The sequence below is a fragment of the Periplaneta americana genome, chromosome 4, assembly GCF_040183065.1.
Source record: "Periplaneta americana isolate PAMFEO1 chromosome 4, P.americana_PAMFEO1_priV1, whole genome shotgun sequence".
Lineage (NCBI taxonomy): Eukaryota > Metazoa > Arthropoda > Insecta > Blattodea > Blattidae > Periplaneta > Periplaneta americana.
The window spans coordinates 82,055,809-82,067,942 of NC_091120.1; the positions used below are offsets into that span (position 1 = coordinate 82,055,809).

Consider the following 12,134-nt stretch of genomic DNA (forward strand, 5'->3'; position numbering starts at 1 on the left):
ATAATTAACAACAGGTCCCTAATAGAAACAACAACCAAATTTCATGGCTTAGAAATCTATAATATGTCAATATGATGAAAGATAGGTGGAGCGGAGAAAAATTCTCTCCGGCACCGGGATTTGAACCCGGGTTTTCAACTCTATGTGCTGACGCTCTATCCACTGAGCCACACCGGATTCCCATTCCGATGCCGGATTGAATCCTCTCAGTTTAAGCTCCACCACCTCTTAAGTTCCCTCTAGTGGCCAATCCTCATGCACTGCGTCACAGATGTGACAGTGGCACAATGTCCAACATATTAATGTGCAGAGGTGCACTCATTACGAGTGACTGAGTGGCCGAGATCCGACGGAATGAGAGCCGTCTTAAATCACTAGGTGATTATTTTCGCATATCATATATTATTACGATGTACCGAAGTACGTATGATATTTCCATGCAGAAATTCTGCGTCATCATGTGATGAAGGATAGGTGAAGCGGAGAAAAATTCTCTCCGGCACCGGGGTTTGAACCCGGGTCTTCAGCTATACGTGCTGACGCTCTATCCACTGAGCCACACCGGATTCCCATTGGACATTGTGTCACTGTCACATCTGTGACGTGGTGCATGAGGGTTGGCCACTAAAGGGAACCTAAGAGATGGTGGAGCTTAAACTGAGAGGATTCAATCCGGCATCGGAATGAGAATCCGGTGTGGCTCAGTGGAGAGAGCGTCAGCACGTAGAGCTGAAGACCCGGGTTCAAATCCCGGTGCCGGAGAGAATTTTTCTCCGCTTCATCTATCTTTCATCATATGATGACGAAGAATTTCTGCATGGAAATATTATACGTACTTCGGTACATCGTAATAATATATAATATGTTAAATTGTAAAAATCATATTAAAGATATTATTCCCAAGCTAAATTCAGCATGTTTTGCTATTAGACATAATATGCAAGAGATTGCATACTTCCACTCGGTAATGAGTTCTGGAATAATATTCTGTGGAAATTGTACAGATAGTAGAGTTCAGTTAATAAATTTAGGATGAATAAAACGTCACTATGCCACTACATGGAAATTATTCTGTCGGTGAGTCCAACAACAGAGCATACATCACATAAATAGATAAAATAATACAAAATTGTAAGTTTAAAGACCTTAATAATACTACTAATGTAAACATTATCTTAACACGTGTTCTTTGTTTGCTCTGTAACAGGTGTAGTTGTGCGGTTGTTGTGTAAATAATATTCTTGTCAACAGAAGAACAGTGTCACATAGTGCTAGCCTATAACGAAATTTTGTTCACAGTATTTCTATGAGAAAGTAGCAGAATGCGTGCATTTTCCAATATTTATGTAAGGTGAGTTGGGGTAATTACATTTCTAGGGCAAGTGCAACTTCAGTCCATATCTATGTAGTTCATTTGAGATTCGGCCTGCCATCTCGGGGAGTGTTAATCTTACTCCCTAAACATTGTTTATTTTTATTTATTTCAGTAGGTTATTTTACGACGCTTTATCAACAGCTTAGGTTATTTAGCGTCTGAATGAGATGAAGGTGATAATGCCGGTGAAATGAGTCCGGGGTCCAGCACCGAAAGTTACCCATCTTTGGTTGAGGGAAAACACCGGAAAAAACCTCAACCAAGTAACTTTCCCCGATCGGAAATCGAACCCGGGCCACCTGGTTTCGCGGCCAGACGCGCTGACCGTTACTCCACAGGTGTAGACAACATTGTTTATTGCCGAAATACATAATTTACCAGAAAAAATTAATAAAATGAATTTGAAATGTGCATTTGTAGCTCAAAGAACAGAGAATACGCACTTGCCCTTTGATTATGTCCTTTCCATTACAATGGAAAGTTACAGCCTGGAGATGCTCTTGCCCCATATCAAGGGGTAACTACATACCCTGAACATTACAATGATATTTGTTTCATAAAACATGTTCCCACCATTTACGCCAGTGGTTCCCAATCTTTTTTGACTGACGGCACACTTTATTGAACGCCCACGATATCGCGACACAACTCTTTGGTTTTATTAGTCTCATAATAATAATAATAATAATAATAATAATAATAATAATAATAATAATAATAATCAGTGCTTTTTTTCTGGAGAAAAAGTTGGTGGAACTCTGTGTAACTTAGAAATTTTATAGCGGACGGGGAGATGATTACTGTTCACTGCACGGGAATTTTGTCGTTTTTAACATCCTTTACGTCCAACTAAGACTTTCAATCAAGGTCTAAGCGGAATTCAAAGAAAAATTATATTAAAAACGTAGTTATTCACACATATATCGGTGCCGGAACGGTGGAAAAGATTTTCATTATCGTTTTTGAAAACTCATCTCTTGGTGGGTTGCACAGAATTTCTCTATACGTGGCCTTATGGTTGACATGCTAACACGTAAATCACCTTCAAGATGCAGCAATCTGTTTCTTTGTTTAGATTTCACTATTTTTATGGTAGAAAATGTTGGTTCACACAAATATGACGTTGAAAATAACAGTTCTAAATGTCTTTTTGGTTTATTCGGCACCATCGACTGATTTGACAAAACATTTCCGCATATAAGACATTCGGAATTCTGTTTATATTCATCTCCACGCCACGTAAAACCATATTGCAAGTATTCATCATTATATTTACGAAATGCAGTACGTTTTTGTGAACCCTGAAGGAAATTTTCACTCACATTACTTGAATTAGCACTGCTGCCACCTAATCCAGAACTTGATTCAGATAATTTTTTTCGAATTAAAACTTTGTCCACGATAAAATTTAAATAAAGCACTTTTGATAAAATAGTCGCAATATCACCGCTTACATGTATATACTGAACCTGAGCATTGTTGCAGGTGTTCACGTTTCATTGGTAAAGTCCGTCTCAAAATAAAATGTACTATATCAAAGACTTTGTTGTAAATAAAAAATGCGTTGTAAAGAGACTTTCTGGATGGCATAAAATTTATTTTTCAATTCCAAAATTTCGCGACACACTCCATGAAAATACACAGACTTAACCACTTAATATACCGATAAAATATTATTTTAAAATTACATAGGACTCAGGTGTTACTATGCACCAAAGTTGAATTTTCATATTTAGGGGTTGCACTTACCCCAACTTACCTTATCCCATTTTTAAATTTAGTTTCAAATAATGTGGTTGTTGTTGTTGTTGCTTATCCCTGGTTTAGTTAAACCATTTTCATTACATCAAATTTATGTTACTTTTTTACTTTAGCTCGATTTTGCCAGAGTTCTTTTCTTGATGAGTTTATGCAATTCAATATGGGAAGACCTCCCTCAAAGAAAGTTGTATATCATATGAAAAAGTATATGATATACAACCTTCTTTGAGGGAGATCTTCATGTGTTAAGTAGCTAAACCAATTTTGTACTTCAGGCATGTTGGGAATTTAATTTATTATATGTATATAACGGTTTTAAGGTGATCTGATTCGATTTTATAGAAGCAATTTGTTCTTTATTTAAATACTATTTTTATCTTTGACATTATAATAAATTAATGCATGCACAAGTTACAGTATATAATTTTGTTTGTTCTGTCTTCAGGAGTTGAGGTTCAGATATCTACAATCTTTCCAGAGCTTCTTAAGCGTTCTAGATCTCTTTTCCAATTCGATTTTAAGATTGAAATTTATACAGTAGAATGTTCTGATTAAATCTTTCTTTATGGCTTTTCCAGTTATTAAATAGACGTTTGGAATGATTTTTATCCTCATTTTACAGCTTCATATCTTATTTGGTACTTTTTCTCATAATTTCGCCATTTTTAGAAAATCAATTTGTACAGCTTTTTCTTTCATTTATTTTTGTTGAACACACACCGATACCGCTATTGCCTTATATCATTTAAGTTTTAAAACTCTTGCATTCCCTCTTCTTCTCCATGACTCCTTCCTTACGCTTTGAATACCTGGGTCTATCTTAATGATCAACTCTCATGTGTCCATTCTGCCAGAAGCCTCTGAAGTCTGACAAGATTTTGTTCTGTACATACAACAGTCGCAATCGAAATATTCGTACACACATAGGCCTACATCTATCCACAAAACAGAGATCTCGATTATCTGAGAAACAGCTAGCTTATAAATCTTTCGTGGGGCTCTCTCAATTGAAAACAAGAGTTCTCTTCTGTTCCGTATATTTACCACATGAGACTCCCAGCTTAACTTCCAAAGAAAGTCACGTTAGGGATACAAACTGAAAAGAAAGGCACACATGGTAACTGTTAGAGCTCCTAGGACAACATGAACTCACATTTACTATGCTTCCTGTCGTTAATTTAGGAGTTCTTTATGGTTATGTTATAAAAGTTGTTCAGACTACGAGTTAAAACTTAATTAATTTTGATGATGGATGAGTGGAACAGAGAAAAATAATTCTCTCCGGCACCAGGATTTGAACCCGGGTTTTCAGCTCTACGTGCTGACGTTCTATTCACTAAGCCATACCGGATTTCCATCCCGATGTTTAAGTTCCACCTCTTGGGTTACCTCTAGTGGCCTACCCTCCATGCACTGCGTCATAGATGTATGACAGTGGCACATGTGCAGAGGTGCACTCGTTATGAGTGACTAAGTGGACGGGATCCGACGGAATAAGCGCCGTCTTAAAACACAAAGTGATTATTTTTCGCTTATCATATTATTATGATGTACCGAAGTGCAGAAATTCTGCGTCAACATTATATGATGATGGATGAGTGGAACAGAGAAAAATTCTCTCCGGTTCCGGGATTTGAACCCGGGTTTTCAGCTCTACGTGCTGACGCTCTATCCACTAAGCCATATCGGATTCTGCACTGAAATATCGTAAGTACTTCGGTACATCATAATAATATATTAATTTTGTTCAAGTTTTCATGGCGTTTGCATCGTTATAAACGGCACAGCTAAATGGAAATAATTGCTAAATCTAAAAAAAGAACTGATTTCTGAGTGCGCGGGTTATCTACGAAACGTAAGCGCGGCATGGAGTTCGTGGGGCGGCGGAGCGTATGCTCCAGGCCGGCCGGCAACTGGATTTCTCTGTTAAACTCGCGTCACTAGAGTTACTGTCCAGCAAAATAGTTGCTATTTTTAGAAAGTTACATACTCCCCACCACGTAAACTTACGTTTCCTCAGATTGAGCTACAATTATGCTAGTCAAAATACATCACTCCGTATAGTTTTAAATGAACATCAGGCTACTGAAGTGATAATTTTTACTAATATAAAATGTGATGATGGATTTATGGAGGGAAGCGGAAGAAGTCCGAGAAAAACCTTCAGGAACCTCAACTTTGACCACTATAAACACGATTCCGTTATCACTGGGATTGAAGCACAAGATTGCAGTCATAGTTATAGTTCCATAGTTCCAACTGATCCACTAACGCGATACGGATTGATGCTGATGCATAACCTATGGAAACACTAGAACCCGGTAAAAAAACCCAAACTAGAACCTCATCCGCCAGAACTGACTATGGAAAATATTTCATGCCTGTCCGGGACTGGAATACAGACCGCCTGTGTGACAGGTTGATGGTCTGAACCTGGACAACTCTGTAAATGTATGTAATGTAAATACATTTAGGCCTAATCTATGTATGTATATTTATGTAAGCCTATGTGTGTACATAGGTACTGTATGTATGTATGTATGTATGTATGTATGTATGTATGTATGTATGTATGTATGTGAGGCTTATGTTCGAGCGAATGAATGAATGAATGAATGAATGAATGAATGAATTAATGAATGAATGAATGCACTCATATGTATGTACTTCTGTGTACCATTGTAGACGCATCAGTGTAGAAAACTGTACATTACGTGTCATTCCTCTAGAACATCAATAGATAATGCATATGTTTAGAACAGATTCAAATGCAGTGGAATATCTGAACAATATATTTAACCGCTTGTAAGACGCCGATTTTTAAAAACAAAGACAATAAATTTGTTCACGCCCTTTGGGTTGGGCAACATCTATATATTATTAGCAATAAAATGTTGATAGAATATGAATTGAAGCTCTAAATTTTGCCACACCTCAGATTGAATTGTACATATAAAGTTCACGAACACGATCTGCAGATAGCTTTACACTGGACATAAAACATTCACACATGCAAGACCATCCAAGCACGAGAAGACAGAATTCATTGTCCCTATATGAGTTGAAACAAGGCATCAACCCATGTCACGTGAGTTAAGATAATGGAATTTACTTGTCTGGCGTTCGACTTTCGCAACTGTTTGTACGCATAGCCTTAAATATATGCAAGATAATATGTTGATAGGGGGGACAGGAATAGTCTCCTTGAAAGTTTAAGTTATGATTGCAATAAACATTACACGGAGAGCTTAACAGAGAATAATTTGGCTTTAATAGCAATTCAGAAAGACTTAAATGTGACTTTCTTCGAATGGGAAGTGAAGTCGGTGGCCCATGTCATGGATTTAAGACATGTATAATAATTCTATCGATCAACAAGACCGTCACATTAAAATACATAGTTCTCTCTCGCCCACATTAAAATTTGGATGTTTGTACCATGTCAGTATGAAGTCTTTTGTTGTCGTGAAGTTCGACGTTTCACTGACCCCGCGTAACGTGTACGTCTAGTGCGTAGGTCAAATGGAATATCGTCGGCTTAGAGTGTAAACCTGCTAACTAACTAAAAGATAATTTTACAGGGGAAACAAAAAACTGATTAAAAATTAACCCTGAAACTTTTGGGCCAAATCCAAAATACAAGTGGTACATGTTTTGATTCTGTTCATCAATACATAAAAAAAAGAAATGTTACAATATAATGTATTTTTATTTACATTCATTTTTTTTTTTGTAATTTAGCAGGTTTTTGCAGCTAGGAATTTTTTAAGTATGGAGTTAGCAGGCTTTTCAAGAAAATTAAGCAAATTAATGAAAACTGTTGTTTTGAATAATTTAAGGGAAAAATTGCTGGATTTGCAACTGTTGTCTTATTTACCACAGTATCTCTATTATTTTTAATTGGTTATTTAACGACGCTGTATCAGCTACGAGGTTATTTAGCATCGATGAGATTGATGATAGCGAGATGGTATTTGGCGAGATTAGGCCGAGGATTTGCCATAGATTACCTGGCATTCACCTTACGGTTGCGAAAAACCTCGGAAAAACACACCCAGGTAATCAGCACAAGCGGGAATCGATCCCGCGTCCGAGCGCAACTTCAGACCGGCAGGCAAGCGCCTTAACCGACTGAGCCACGCCGGTTCTCTATTATTTCAAACGACGTATACTCAGCCGTAAAAATAAATAATTTACATAGGCTAAATCTAACTTATCTTTGACATGCTTTCAGACTTTCCTTAAAAAAGAAGTTTCTATTCCAGACATACTAACAAAACAGAAAGGAAAATACAACTGTAAATAAACATTCTCTTTTATTGTTATGAAACGCTCTTTCTTAAAAATTAACTGAAAATTTTTTTCTTTCCTATTCTAATTCTCAAAATATTAACAATGAAAAATATTAAAGTAAGAAAGTCAAACTAAGAAGTATTTTCTACTGAATAATAGGTAAGTTATCCAATTCGTTAACTCTAAATTCTTTTCAGTTTCCATTTCGTTCAATCATGAGGTACTTGGTGTTAATACTGGAGGTAATCTTCTGGTAAAATATTCTTTAAATATTGCAAGTCTTCAAACTGTCTTACACTGTTCTTCTTTCTGTTTTGGTAAAGATTTTGTAAGTCTGATGTCGATTTTCTTTGCGGTATTATATGTTTTCCAATCATATGGGAAACTCAATTTGAATAAACTGTCACCATTGGGAGTGCAGCTAAGAGCTCTTATGTCAGTAACCTTAGGATCGCCTCTATCACGGCCAGGCCGAATACTCTTATAAAATTTAACCTCATCGAATTTTTTTAAGAAACATTACTTAAGTATGTCACGTCATATGGACGATGCTTTTTTTTTTTTTTTTTTTACTGATCTGCAGATTTCTATGTAATCTGCTGGTACACTGATGTTTTCGTTTTTAAGAGCCCGTTAAACTGTGGAATGGATGCAGTCTGCTTCCAATTGGGTGTGTTCAACCTAAAATAACTTTTGTTCTATAACGACTTTGCCTTGCCAAAGATGGTTACAACTGTTTGAAAACATCTAGAACAATATAAACCCCATTTTCGAGTCGCAGAAAACGTAAATAAAATAAACTAATAAAATTAATAATGAAATATGTAGCGGTAAATATCATGCAAAATACTTGCTAAGTACCGAAATGCACAAAAAAATCTGCTAATCTCAGTACCTAGAAGATTAAAAAATTGAAATCTAAAACAAACTGAATTTCTAATTACTTTAGCACTAAAGAGTAATTGAACAATCATAATTATACACCCCTCAGCAATATTTCAGTCATTAAAAGCTGGAATAACAGCAATAAACACCCAAAACTTGTTCGAGTACACGAGAATACGCGCAAAGATCGAACACACTATCCACACGGACAGTCGTTATGGAGTTAACAGCGAACTTTGAACGAAGTCTGTTTTACTAATCACGCGTTTATGTACGCTTACGAGTTGAATTGTGCATAGCTATTTTTCGTACACGATTCGTCGTCTCGTTCCCTTTCGAATGGCAATAAAATGTCATTTTAGACAAAATATGGATTTAGCAGGTTTACACTCTAAGTCGACGATATGGCAACCTCGACGCTACGAAGGACATTCACAAAATGCACAAATACCACAAACATATGCAATCAAACATAACTACATACATACATTAAATACATAGGTGCCTGCCGATCCGGAGTTACGTTCAGACGTGGATTCGATCCCGGCCCAGGTCGATAGCATTTAATAATAATAATCCGTGGCGCTACAGCCCGTGAAGGGCCTAGACCGACCAGCCGGCTGCTGGCCTCACGCCCACGTGCCGAAACACAGATGGACGATCATCCAACCAGAATGGAGGTATCGTGTGGTTAGCACGATGATCCCCCCCCCAGCCGTTATAGCTGGCATTTGCAACCGGATTTCGCTACCTATCGTAGCATCACGATGCTGGGTGGGCACCGGTCCCATACACTGGCCGAAATTTCATGAGAAAATTTCTTCCCCCATGAGGACTCGAACCAGCGCGCATTCCGTAACGCGAGTCCTAGGCAGATGCCTTAGACCAGTAGATTTACTGATATGTGAAAGAACTTCTGCAGGACAAAATTCCGGCACACCGGCGACGCTGATATAACCTCGGCAGTTGCGAGCGTCGTTAAATAAAACATAATTTAAACATTTCAATACGATTTCGTGCCTTTTCTATATGTGATATTTGAAGATTTACAGGTTTGCTCTGATCGTCCTATTGGTCGTGTCACTTCATAAAGCGCTATTTTTCTTAGAAATTTAATTTCCGTTGTTTCTTAGAGAATGCGCTTGCTTTAGGAAACAAGAAACTCATAACAATCTTATTTCTGCCGCAATACCTTCGCTTTGGAATGCCAGACTTCCCACGGCATAGCAATAACTAGTTTTAATAAAATAGTTCCAGTGGAAATTTATGGTATGAAGTTTTATTTCAAGCATTATTAAAAGTGAAAGTAACTCAATACGGAGAATCAGCATAGGCTGCATCGAACTGGACCAAATTGAGTAATTAGCTTACAATAATTGAATACATCCTACATTGTGGAGCCAGTGGTAATGTTGCTGGCTACAAATCCATTGGAGATTGATTTCATCAATTGCAGAGGAGTAGAGACTTACAGACCGATTATTTAGTCCTGACAGCTCAGCGACGCGAAAGAGGGGAAGTAATAGGAGGAGTGGGGAGAGTTCCGGAGTAGAAATAAGGCAAGCGGTCAGTAAAGGCAAGCGAGTGAATAACCCAAACACTCCTTGGGGTAACTAAATGGACTCGCTTGTCCCATGCGCACATCTCCGGCGACTGTCAGGACTAAATAATCGTACTGTACGTTCCTCTTATTCGAACTGAATGTGTGTCCCATTTCTATTCCTTACCCGTGTTGTTTTTAAGGGATGGAATTGAATCATATTCATCACATGAAGAAGGTGGCTCACTTCTGATGAATTTCTAGTGTTGATTCACAATCCTAGACACAAATAAGGAGTTAAAATCTTGAATATGCACTGAGAGGGGAAAAAACACTCTCTTTAAAAAAATAGATAAAACTTTAAATAAATTTGAAGTTAAATTAATTACATTATGATAACGAGACAATTGTCATAGCATTTCGAAACTAAATAAGTACACATTTAAGGGTTTATGACACATGAAAAGCGAGTTCTGCACTGTTTTTGAGGAAATGAATGAAATTATTGTCAATTACGCATGTTCACTAGCAAATCGATGGTCTGGATGTCTCCAAATTGTCCTCATGTTTAGATTGACATCCGTTACATTCTGTAGTAGATTTCTGGCTTCCGCCGAGGTTGTAAACTATTTCTTAAAATCTGCAGAACTATAAATCAGTTTTCACGGGCTGTGGTTTTCAGTTTTCGGCCAGATCCAGACTTCCTAGAGTATATATGCTTTCTCTTAATCTTTTTACTGCATCTCTTACCACCGCTGTGGAGTAACGGTTAGCATGTCTGAACGTGAAATGAGCAGGCCACTGTTCAAATCCTGGTTGGGACAAGTTATCTGGTCAAGGTTTTCTCTCAACCAATTGAAGCAAAATTGCTGGGTAACTTTCGGCGTTGGACCTTGGATTCATTTTGCCATCACAATAATCACACTTCCCCTCTTTCATCATCATCATCATCATCATCATCATCATCATCATCATCATCATCATCATCATCATCATCTCCATTTCTTCCCTAGGTTTCGGACTTGCTGCGATGTAGAGTCGACTGCGGATCGCCACCCATCTTGGACCCCGTGGAGATGTGGCCATTCGTTGTTGGTGGTAGTGCTATGCATTGTTGGATCTCCACTGGGCTTATGGTAACTCGTGGGACAGAGTTGAGGGACCACGGTGAGGCCCAAGCGGAAAGGTAAAGGGATCATGTAGGCTGTAAGAGAGTTCGAAGGCGGCGAGTAAAGAGATCTGTAGCGCGGAGGGCCTCAGGTCATGCACACCATTCCATGCCGAATAGTACAACAGGCCCACCCAAGCGGCCTGAGTGAGAGGACAGCCCCAGTTCGTGTCCTCCCCTGAACGGGGACTAAAAGAGTCAGCCTGAGTGCCGTAGCCGGTAAAGTGCTGACCTTCTGTGCCCTATGTTGAGGGTTCGATCCCGACCCAGGTCGATGGTACTTAAGTGATATTAAATGCGACAGGCTCATGTCAGCAGTAGATTTACCGGCATATAAAATAGCATATTCTAGTCGATATAAGATAAAGGTAAAGATAAAGATAGATTGTTGTGTCCCGTGAAGGACAAAGGCCTTCTGTTAGAAGGAAACCTCTAACTTTTCTAACGCGGTGAGCTAATTCGCCTTAGAAATTACACTTAATTATGTATTGAATAATATTTTAATGTACATAGTGCAAATAATAAATAAATTGTAAATGTTACTGTAAATGTTAAAGTGGTCCATATTTCGTTCAGTGTAACTTTACAGAGTCGCGTGAGCTGTCAGTCAAGGATTTCGCTTGCTAGATGTGCGGACTCATCCACTACAGCAGTGGTCAGCATGCGTTGAAATGGGTAAAGAGTAAGAAGTGTCTCGGAATATGCATCGTCGTGCAGAAGGGGGGGGGGAGAGAGCGAGAGAGAGAGGATACACGCCAGCAGCCACGGATGCACAATAGTGCAATGTCTTATCCGCGGATAAAGGACGCTAGCCCGAGGGTGCACTGTGCTGATTACCGCTGCACTACAGTAAAAACTGCAGTAATAGTTAATCTCGTAGCCTCCTAGGGCAAAGTAATTATAATCATGCCAGTAATTTTCTTTCATGCAAAGAAAGAAAAGATGCCGAGTTTTTAAACTAATGGTGTAAATATCTGTTATAGTTTTATATCACTTTAAGTTGGTATAACATTACCAGAATTACATTTTTAAGATCATACTTCGTATTGCGAAGATGTTTCACGTATACATAACCAATTTTGATGCTGTATGAAATGTTTTGCCATATGATT

General features: G+C 38.2%; 1 protein-coding gene and 2 non-coding genes across 3 annotated transcripts in view; 2 read left to right on the forward strand and 1 right to left on the reverse strand.

Annotated features, from left to right (window-relative positions):
* Positions 1–12,134, forward strand: part of sr (stripe) — a 1,127,550-nt gene that overhangs the window by 10,120 nt on the left and 1,105,296 nt on the right. The window lies entirely within an intron of this gene.
* Positions 106–177, reverse strand: TRNAY-AUA (transfer RNA tyrosine (anticodon AUA)). The gene has a single exon. It is a non-coding gene; the product is annotated as a tRNA-Tyr (tRNA).
* On the forward strand, positions 691–762 carry TRNAY-GUA (transfer RNA tyrosine (anticodon GUA)). The gene has a single exon. It is a non-coding gene; the product is annotated as a tRNA-Tyr (tRNA).